Source organism: Mobula birostris, chromosome 12 (genome assembly GCF_030028105.1).
Source record: "Mobula birostris isolate sMobBir1 chromosome 12, sMobBir1.hap1, whole genome shotgun sequence".
Lineage (NCBI taxonomy): Eukaryota > Metazoa > Chordata > Chondrichthyes > Myliobatiformes > Myliobatidae > Mobula > Mobula birostris.
The window spans coordinates 109,357,344-109,368,437 of NC_092381.1; the positions used below are offsets into that span (position 1 = coordinate 109,357,344).

The 11,094-nt window shown below is 48.1% G+C and overlaps 1 protein-coding gene across 2 annotated transcripts in view; it reads right to left on the reverse strand.

Annotated features, from left to right (window-relative positions):
• The window catches only part of pak4 (p21 protein (Cdc42/Rac)-activated kinase 4), a 217,973-nt gene extending 216,085 nt beyond the window's left edge, over positions 1-1,888 (reverse strand). The window contains exon 1 of one of the 2 annotated variants that reach the window (XM_072274454.1): positions 1,868-1,888. The gene's annotated coding sequence lies outside the window, so the exon portion shown is untranslated. The remainder of the gene's footprint in view (positions 1-1,867) is intronic. The other variant, XM_072274453.1, reaches the window with a different exon arrangement.
• Between the last annotated feature and the right edge of the window lie 9,206 nt (positions 1,889-11,094).

The window sequence follows — 11,094 nt, forward strand, 5'->3', positions numbered from 1 at the left end:
CTGTTTTTTTGCGTGCCGACTGTATTTGTTGGGGTATTTTAAGAGGCAAGGTGGGGGTATGTCTTTACCAACGACAGGTATAAGGTGCTCCTTCTCTCCACTAGCCTTTAGGTCACCTTTGGGCAAGGTGTTTAACCACCCCCACCCTGGTTCAGGGTCGCGTGGAAACATGGGATCAGGTGGTGGATGGTCATATGAGCAGCTGACACATATCACAAGTCCTGGTCATGTGTCCACTGATACCAGGCAGACAATCTCTGAAGAGTATTGATAATAGCTGGGGTCACCCATCTTGTAAAGACACCTCCCAGAAGCCAATGACAAACCACATCTAGAAAAATCTGCCAAGAACAATCATGGTCATGGAAGGACCATGATCGCCCACGTCAGACCACCATAACGATGATGATGATGACTGTGCAAACTGTTTCCTGTCAGCTTCATGTGTCAGCAATAGACTAAATTAGATCCTAATTCTACCAAGACTTAGCCCTCCGGTTTTAATCGCACCAACACTTCAGTGACCATGAGCTGGTGTGAGAGAAATCAAAGCTTTTTCCTACAGCTTATCAGGTATTTGATGTAACTTTCCTCTTTATTAGTATCAGCATTATGGAAGCCAAATCACTCATTTCCCCCATCACCCCCACCCACATGGAGTTGGGTCTCAGGTCAACCCACTGTGGTATCACTGGACAGAGCCATTCCTCAGGACCAAGCACAGCCCCTCGCTGACATCCACAGCTGGCAATACATACTAGCAGCTTTATGAGCCGAAATATCCTCAAAGTATTTAACACCCTTTCTTCTAACTGACACAGAACCAATATTCCTCTCCCACTCCTCTCTCCCCCACTCCCTCTCCCCTCTCTCACCCCTCCTTCCTCTTCCCCACCACTTTCCTCTCAACTCCCTAACCCCACCCCTCCCCTCACTCCCATACCTCCACCCCTCTCCTCTACCCTTCCTCTCCTCCCCACCCTCTACCCCTCCTCTCCTCTCCACCCCTCCTCTCCTCTCTACCCCCTCTACCCCTCCTCTCCTCCCCTCCTCTCCCCTCTCTCACCCCTCCATCCTCTTCCCCACCACTTTCCTCTCAACTCCCTAACCCCACCCCTCCCCTCCCCTCACTCCCATACCTCCACCCCTCCTCTCTACCCTTCCTCTCCTCCCCACCCTCTACCCCTCCTCTCCTCCCCTCCTCTCCTCTCTACCCCCTCTACCCCTCCTCTCCTCTCCACCCCTCCTCTCCCCTCTCTCACCCCTCCATCCTCTTCCCCATCACTTTCCTCTCAACTCCCTAACCCCACCCCTCCCCTCCCCTCCCTTCACTCCCATACCTCCACCCCTCCCCTCTACCCTTCCTCTCCTCCCCACCCCTCCTCTCCTCTCTACCCCCTCTACCACTCTGCTCCTCTCCACCCTCTCAACCCTTCCTCTCCTCTCCACCCTCTACCCCTCCTCTCCTCTCCACCCTCTCTACCCCTCCTCTCCTCTCCACCCTCTACCCCTCCTCTCCTCTCCACCCTCTCTACCCCTCCTCTCCTCTCCACCCTCTACCCCTCCTCTCCTCTCCACCCTCTACCCCTCCTCTCCTCTCCACCCCTCCTCTCCTCTCTACCCCTCCATCCTCTTCCCCACCACTTTCCTTTCAACTCCCTAACCCCACCCCACCCCTCCCCTCCCCTCTACCCCTCCTCTCCTCTCCACCCCTCCTCTCCTCTCTACCCCCTCTACCCCTCCACTCCACCCCTCCCTATCCCTCCTCTCTACCCTTCCTACCCCTCCTCGCCACCCCCTCTACCCCTCCTCGCCTCACTACCCCCTCCTCCCCACCCCTCGCTCTCCCCCCCCCGACGCCTCCTACCTCCTCCTGTCGCTCTCCCCACCACATCCGGGAACCGCAAACCACATCCGGGCAACCGGCTCACCAGGGCAACGGGATAGACCAATTCCAGCGTGGGAGAGGGGTGACGGGACAGACCAACTGTTTCGGGGGGAGGGACGGACCAACCTCCCGTCCGGTTGCTCTCGGTTGGTGGCGGTAAGACTCCCGATGTTGGTCTGCCAACCCCACCCCCTCCGGCACTAAACACTTAACAAGAAGATCATTAACTAGTGGTGGTTGGGGGTGAGGAGGGGTGAGTTAGTAGGTGGAGGTGTTGATCAGCCTTACTGCTTGGGGAAAGTATTGGATTCTGACAGTCCTGGTGTGGATGTTACGTGGCCTCCTCCCAGATGGAGTGAGTCCATGAGCAGGGTGACTGCGATCCTTCGTGATGTTACTGGACCTTTCTGGTACCATGCAGTGATAATGAATGCTAGGATGCTCTCTACTGTAGAATGATGTGAGTATGGATGTGCAAAATCGGGCTTTCTTCAGCCTCCTCAGAAAGTGGAGGTGTTGGTGAGCTTTCCTGACTGTGTAGGATGCGTAGAAAACTCTAGATCTAGATTCGAAAGACCTCCGCCGAATCAGAGATCTGTACTGGGAACAAACTGCCGCTGTAAGAGTAGATGGAGAAGTGAGTCAGTTTACGAAAATCAAGAGAGGCGTTAGACAAGGGTGTGTTTTCTCCCCTGATTTATCTAATGTGTACAGTGAAACAATATTACAAAAAGTAAGAGACATCTTGGAAATCAAAGTTGGTGGTGAAAACATCAATAATTTCAGATATGCAGATGACACTGTGTTAATTGCAAGTACGGAGGAAGAACTACAAAACTTAATTCATATAATTGTTGAAGAAAGTGCAAAAATGGGTCTATCTATCAATTGCAAAAAGACAATGTATGATGATATCCAAAAAGAAGGAGAATCCTATCTGCAGGCTGAAAATAAACGGGGAAGACATAAAATAAGTACAGAACTTTTGCTACTTAGGAAGCTGGGTGACATCAGATGGCAGGTGCGACTTGGACATCAAAAGAAGAATAGGGATGGCAAAAGACACCTTTACGAGAATGAAGAGTATACTGACCAATACTAAACTAGGCATGACAACCCACCTCAGCGTACTGAAATGTTATGTTTATCCAGTTATGTTATATGGCTCAGAACGTTGGACAATATCTAGTAACATGAAGAAATGAATTTTAGCAGCAGAGATGTGGTTTTTGAGGAGGATGCAAAGAATATCATGGACAAAATGAATATCTAATGAGGATGTCATGAACAGAGCAAACACAAAAAGAGAAATAATGTATGAGATCATGAAAAGGTAACGTAACTTCATTGGACATGTGATTAGGAAAGAGGAGTTAGAATGCACAGTAATTATGGGAAAGATTGAAGGGAAGAAAGCAAGAGGAAGACAAAGACAAATGATGATGGAGACAGCAGCCAGAGAACTGGAAATGAATACCAATGAATTGATCCACTTGACCCGAAACAGGAGTGTGTGGGCCATGGCAGTCAAAGCTCAAACTGGGCACAGCACCTGATGATGATGATGTAGGATTCGTCCTGGGACCATAAGAGGTTGAATTGGGAAAGGTTTCGATTTTCGGCCGGATTACATTCCCCTGTGGCTGTTGGCAACTGCAGTGGGCCTGTGGGCTTTCTGCTGGCCCAGTCCTGGTTTACCATCCGCAGAACTTTGCCACTGCGCGAAAAGTCTGGACTCTACTCCCCTCTAGTGGCTGGTGCCAGCACTGCAGGCGTCCAGTCCAAGACCCAGCCTAGCAGGGAACAGCAATCCCACATCACTCTGGATTGCCTGAATCCCAGCGTCAGAATCGGAATCAGGTTTAATATCACTGTCATACGTCATGAACTTTGTAGTTATGCAGCAGCAGTACAGTGCAAGACATAATATACATTGCAAATTACAGAAATATGTATATAGGTAAATAAATAGTGCAAAAAGAGAAAAAAAAGTAGTGAGGTGGTGTTCATGGCTTCAATGTCCATTCAGAAATCTGATGGCAGAGGGGAAGGTGCTGTTCCTGAATTGCTGAGTGTGTGCCTTCAGGCTCCTGTACCTCCTTCCTGACGATAGCAACGAGAAGAGGGCAGGTTCTGGGTGATGGGGGTCCTTAATGATTGAGACATCGCTCCTTGAAGATGCCCTGGATGCCATGGAGGCCAGTGCCCATGACGGAAATGACTAAGTTTACAATTCTCTGCCAGGTAGCCCCCCTCCCCACCCCATACCAGACAGTGATGCAGCCAGTTAGAATGCTCTCCACGGTACATCCATGGAAACTTGTCAATGTTTTTGGCGACATACCAAATTTGTTCAAACTCCTAATGAATTATAGCCGCTGTTGTGCTTTCTTTGTAGCTGCATCGATAAATTGGGTCCCGGTTAGACCCTCAGAGATACTGACATCCTGAAACTTGAGTCTGCTCTCTCCGTCCACTTCTGATCCTTTTATGACGACTGGTGTGTGTTCACTTTTTTTCCCTTTCTGAAGTCCACATTCAGTTCTTTGGTCTTGCTGACATTGAGTGTATCTTGGTACGTGTGACATTTCCTATTCTGTCATGAAGCTCCTGTGCCTCTTTATTCTGTGTTCTGCATAGGGCCATAGAGATGGCAGTTGTTGGGGTTATGACTGAATTAACTCAGTGAGGATATGAGAGGCTGATGTGTTGCCTTTACAGAACAGACTGGCTGTTTACTTTGTTTCCTCATACAGAGACACCAATGCCTGGCCCAGGAATCGGAAATCCTACAGACAGTGGTGGATACAGCCCAGTCCCTCACGATAAAGCCCTTCCCACCATTGAGCACATCTACACAAGAAAACAGCATCAATCATCAAGGACCCCCCCCCCCCACCACCACCACCCAGGCCATGTTGTTTTCTCACTACTACCATCAGGCAGGAGGTACAGGAGACTTAGCTCCCACAACCATCAGGCTCCTGAACCAGTGTGGATAACTTCACTCACCACAATGAGCCTCAGGTCCCACACCGCCAGGTTCAGGAACAGTTATTACCCCACAACCATCAGGCTCCTGAACCAGTGTGGATAACTTCACTCACCACAATGATCCTCAGGTCCCACACCACCAGGTTCAGGAACAGTTATTACCCCACAACCATCAGGCTCCTGAACCAGTGTGGATAACTTCACTCACCACAATGAGCCTCAGGTCCCACACCACCAGGTTCAGGAACAGTTATTACCCCACAACCATCAGACTCCTGAACCAGTGTGGGTAACTTCACTCACCACAATGAGCCTCAGGTCCCACACCACCAGGTTCAGGAACAGTTATTACCCCACAACCATCGGGCTCCTGAACCAGTGTGGATAACTTCACTCACCACACCTCCACAGCCTGCAGGCTCACTTTCAAGGACTCTACAACTCTTCTCTTTTACCTCGGCCTTTCAATGAACTCACCCAATCTTTCTGCAGTGGTTTGGTATCTGACCACCTTTCACTGTAAAATTTTAAATAGCATTGAAACTCATTTAGCAAACATCAGGTTGACTAGCGCTAATGTAGCATGGATTCGCTCCCCGAGTAAATATATTGATCACACTCCAAGATTGAGTAAAAATGTGTGGCTTCATGGTAGTTTATCTTAAGTTTAACAAAGGAACAGAACATATGAACTAGAGAGAACTAAGACAAAGACAAGATACTGAGTTTTGGAGAGACTGACTCTTTTATACTGAGGTAAGGCCACATTTCTGAGATAAGCAAATGGCCAATTAAAAGACAGACAAACACAGGATGTGTGTCATGTGCTCACACTTAGCCAATGAAATATGAAAAGCTGATTAAATGTTATGTGACTGCTATAGCACTTTGTAACCAGTAGGTGGAAGCAAACACCACATATTGTGAAAAATACAAGATTGTTTAAAAAATGTTAGTAACTACAATTTTAGTCTTGCTATATAACTAACAACTAACACCTCATTGAAAGCATTAAAACATGCAATTTCAACAGTTCTTTAATAATAAATTTACTTTGAACTTTGAAATGTGAAAGGTGAGTAAGCTGTCCCAGAATGAACATGCCAAATCCTGTCGTCAGGGATGCTACACCATCCTCGGACACCTCATACACCCTGAAGGTGTTACTAAAGCCACCCTCTCCCCTTCTGCAAGAAGGGAGTTCTCCTTCATCCAAAATTTACGGATCATATAAGTGACTCCCTTCTCTGAGAGAGTTCGGTGAGGTTTCGAATAGAGCATGCAGCCTGGAGACGGGACAGGAGCTCACAATCAATTCCATTTCCCGCCAATCTCGTCGATTGAAGTGCAGAGGAAGATTGAAATCAACGAGGGCGAGAGCAGAAGGCGAGCAGGTGTTCAGCACCGTCTGCCTGTCTTTGACCGGTTTCTCACCCCGTGCCACCGGAGGAAGGAGCTGTGTACAAACAGTCTCTCTTGCCCGACGCTGCCGGAGTCCTGGGTCTTGGGCAAGGTTTAATCGATGCGGTTTGTGGATTGGACTCTGTCGTTAATGTTATGATGTGTTTCTGGACTCCAGTCATTTCTTTTATTGTTGCTGTTCTCTGGGAATTAGTTTGGAGTGGCCTGCAGATAATGAAAGACAGCGCTGGATTGAACTGAGTATGTTTGGACTCTTTCGTTGACTTTGTGGTCTGGTGGTTTACTTTGCTTGTATTTTCTCGCTGTTTGTGCAATTTGTTCTTTTTTTTTTGCACGTTGGGTGTTTGATGTTTTTTTCTTTGACCGGGTTCTGTGTGGGAAGACTAATTCCAGGTTTGTATACTGCATACATAACTTTGATCATAAATGCACTTTGAATCTTTATTGAAACCTTCCAGTTGTAAGTGCTGTGCCATCACCAAAGCCATTTGTGAGGAAGTCAAGGGCGGTCTGCATTTTGATCGTGTAGGCAGGCGGGAAGGGGATCTGCGTTGAAGTGTATTAGGAACCTCTCACTCTAAATGGCAGGGGAACAGAAAATGCATGCTGTTCACCTCAGCGCCACGAGGGGGAGCAGGTGCACAGAAGCCCATGATCAGCTTTATAATCACGGACATATGGAACTGACAAGCAGAGCACAGCACAGGGCCTTTGACCCACGGTGCGGTGTGGTGCTTTAACCTACTCCCCCCCCCAAACCTCCACTCCAATCACCAAATTATTCATGGGTTCATTATGTGCCATGTAGTACGACAGTGGCGATCACGATCTTTGACCGTGATTGTTCTTGGCAAACTTTTCTACAGAAGTGTAGACAATAGACAATAGGTGCAGGAGTAGGCCATTCGGCCCTTCGAGCCAGCACCGCCATTCACTGTGATCATGGCTGATCATCCACTATCAGTATCCAGTTCCTGCCTTATCCCCATAACCTTTGATTCCACTATCTTTAAGAGCTCTATCCATCCCTTTCTTGAAAGCATCCAGTTGATCCAATCTTTTGACATATGACAGTCCCGCCATCCCGGGAATTAACCTTGTGAACCTATGCTGCACTCCCTCAATAGCAAGAATGTCCATCCACAAATTTGGAGACCAAAACTGCACACAGTACTCCAGGTGTGGTCTCACCAGGGCCCTGTACAGCTGCAGAAGGACCTCTTTGCTCTTATACTCAATTCTCCTTGTTATGAAGGCCAGCATGCCATTAGTATACCATTGTCTTCATCTGGGCAGTGTCTTTACGAGACGGGTGACCCCAGCCGTTATCAATACTCTTTCAGAGATTATCTACCTGGTGTCAGTGGTCGCATAACCAGGACTTGAGATCTGCACTGGCTGCTCATACGACCATCCACCACCTGCTCCCATGGCTTCACATGACCCTGCTCGGGGTGGGGAGCGGCTAAGCAGGTGCTACACCTTGCCCAAGGGTGACCTGCAGGCTAGCGGAGGGAAGGAGCACCTTACACCTCCTTTGGTAGAGATGTGTCTCCACCCCACCACTTAAAATTATGCCTGCTCATATTTGCCATTTCCACCCCGGGGAAAAGAAAATCTCTGGCTACCCACAGTCTGTGCCTCTTATCATCTTGTACACCTCTATCAAATCACTGCTCACCCTCCTTCACTCCAAAGAGAAAAGACCTACCTCACTTAACCTGTATGATGTGAAATTTGTTTTGCAAAGAGAAAAAATAGCATAAATAACAAAAAAAATGCAAAATAAAAGGAGTAAGGAGGCAGTTTCCGGACTGTTCAGAAATCCAGTGGTGGAGAGGAAGAAGCCTTTTCCGGATTTTTGAGTGTGGGTTTAATGAACTGAAAAACACAAGAGATTCTGCAGATGCTGGAAATCCAAACCAACACACACACACACACACACAAAGCTGGAGGAACTCAGCAGGCCAGGCAGCGTCTGTGAAATAGAGTAAGCAGTCAAGTGTTTGGAGCCGAGACCATTCTTCAGGACTGGAAGGAACAGGGGGAGCCAGAGTAAGAAGTTGGCGGGGAGGGGAGGATGAGGTACAAGGTGGTAGATGATGGGTGAAACTGGGAGAGGGGAGGGGTGAAGTAAAGAGCTGGGAACACACACAAGATGCTGGAGGAACTCAGCAGGTCAGGCAGCATCGATGGAATGGAATAAAGAGTGGAAGTTTTCAGCTGAGATCCTTCATCCGGATGGATTGATTGATTGAGAGGTATGTCTTTCCAGTCCTTTGAGCCATAGCCCCCAGTAATCCCTCGATTTAACCCTAGCCTAACCTCAGGACAATTTACAAAGACCAATTGATACATCTTTGGACTATGGTGGAGGGGGTTGGAAACCAGGGCACCCGGAGGAAACCCACACGGTCATGGGGAGAACATACAAACTCCTGCAGGCAGCAGAAATGGAACCCAGGTCATCTGTGCTGTAAAGTGTGCCACCCCCTACAACTGAAAGCCCTTGATAAAATGGACTGGGGGAGGACGTTTCCTATGGTGGGGGAGTGTCAGACCAGAGGGCACTGCCTCAGAATAGAGGGGTGTCCATTTACAACGGAGATGAGGAGGAATTTCTTTAGCTAGAGAATGGTGAGTCTGGAATTTGTTGCCACAGGTGGCGATGGAGACAAGTCATTGGGTATATTTAAGGCAGATGCTGATAGATTCGTGACTTGTCAGGCATACAGGGGAAGGCAGGAGATTGGGGCCGAGGGGGAAATGGATCAGACATGATAATAAATGTTGGAGCAGACCCGATGGGCCGAATGGCCAAATGTTGTTCCTGTATCTTATGGTCTAAGATGGAATGTAATAATTTTGCAAAAGTACACTCTAGGAACTCGGGTCAGAAACTAATTGTGGAGGAGCTCATTGATGTCATTATTACGTTTACAGACCACAACTCTCTACCTCAAAAGCGTCACTAAAATGTTGTCCCAAGCTGAACCAGGCAACTCTCTGGGAAAATTATCACCTCTGGGGTGATGCATGATAGTTGGAGAATACTTAGTTCAACTTTACTGCAGTTTATTGGGTTTGGGAATGGAGGATAGATTGGGGTTGGAAAACGAGGATTTCTCTTCTGCATCAAGTCATGCGTATTAGTGTGTCTGGGTTGAATTCTGTTTTAGGCAAAATTACCCAACCAACTGCTCCAAGAGGACCACAACCTTGTCGTTGGGTATGGAGGACTTGCGTGCCTCAATGACCCGGAGAGCTATGTTGGCTGGAGTCAGGGTTTTGTGCTTTGGCTCTTGGTAGGGTCACCCACGTCAAACAGGTCAAAGGGTAGAGGCCAGACTAAGAGTGGTCCACCGGTCCTCCAGGTTCGGGGGTTCAGCTCAGGGCTAACAACCCCGACTGGTCAAACAAAACTGTGGCAGAAACAGCAATGAAGAATCCTTCTACATCTGAGTGTGATGGTATTCTTGAGTCTCCACCCGGGACTTGCATGACTGACAGACAATAGACAATAGGTGCAGGAGTAGGCCATTCAGCCCTTTGAGCCAGCACCACCATTCACTGTGATCATGGCTGATCATTCACAATCAGTATCCAGTTCCTGCCTTATCCCCATAATCTTTGATTCCACTATCTTTAAGAGCTCTATCCATCTCTTTCTTGAAAGCATCCAGAGACTTGGCCTCCACAGCCTTCTGGGGCAGAGCATTCCATATATCCACCACTCTCTGAGTGAAAAAGTTTTTCCTCAACTCCGTTCTAAATGGCCTACCCCTAATTCTTAAACTGTGGCCTCTAGTTCTGGGCTCACCCATCAGCGGGAACATACTTCCTGCCTGCAGCGTGTCCAATCCCTTAATAATCTTATATGTTTCAATAAGAATCCCTCTCAGCCTTCTAAATTCCAGAGTATACAAGCCCAGTCGCTCCAATCTTTCGACTTATGACAGTCCCGCCATCCCGGGAATTAACCTTGTGAACCTACACTGCACTCCCTCAATAGCAAGAATGTCCTTCGTCAAATTTGGAGACCAAAACTGCACACAGTACTCCAGGTGTGGTCTCACCAGGGCCCTGTACAGCTGCAGAAGGACCTTTTTGCTCTTAAACTCAATTCCCCTTGTTATGAAGGCCAGCATGCCATTAGCTTTCTTCACTGCCTGCTGTACTTGCATGCTTGCTTTCAGTGACTGATGTACAAGAACACCTAGATCTCGTTGTTCTTCCCCTTTTCCTAACTTGACTCCAGTTAGATAATAATCTGCCTTCCTGTTCTTACCACCAAAGTGGATAACCTCACATTTATCCACATTAAACTGCATCTGCCCACTCACCCAGTCTGTCCGAGCAACTGACACGATGAAGGAAGCCCTGAACACTGCCAGAGATGGAGGACTTTCACTGGTGCCCTAAACGCCAGCAACGTAACGGGCAGCAGACTCAGCCACTGGGTTGTTCAAGAATCGACCTGTCCAGCCCTGCCCGAGGAATAGCATAGAGACTATTGAATGAAGAGTGTGGCCTCCAGTCCCACCTGGATGGTGCCCGAGATACACGCAGTGGCCACTTTATTAGGTATATCTGTACACCTACTCGTTAATGCAAACAGTTAATTAGCCTAACATGTCACAGCAACTCAATGCTTAAAAGCATGCAGACGTGGTCAAGAGGTTCAGTTGCTGTTCAGACCAAATATCAGAATGGGGAAGAAATGTGATCTAAGTGACTTTGACTGTGGAATAATTGTTGGTGCCAGACGGGGTGGTTTGAGTATCTTAGAA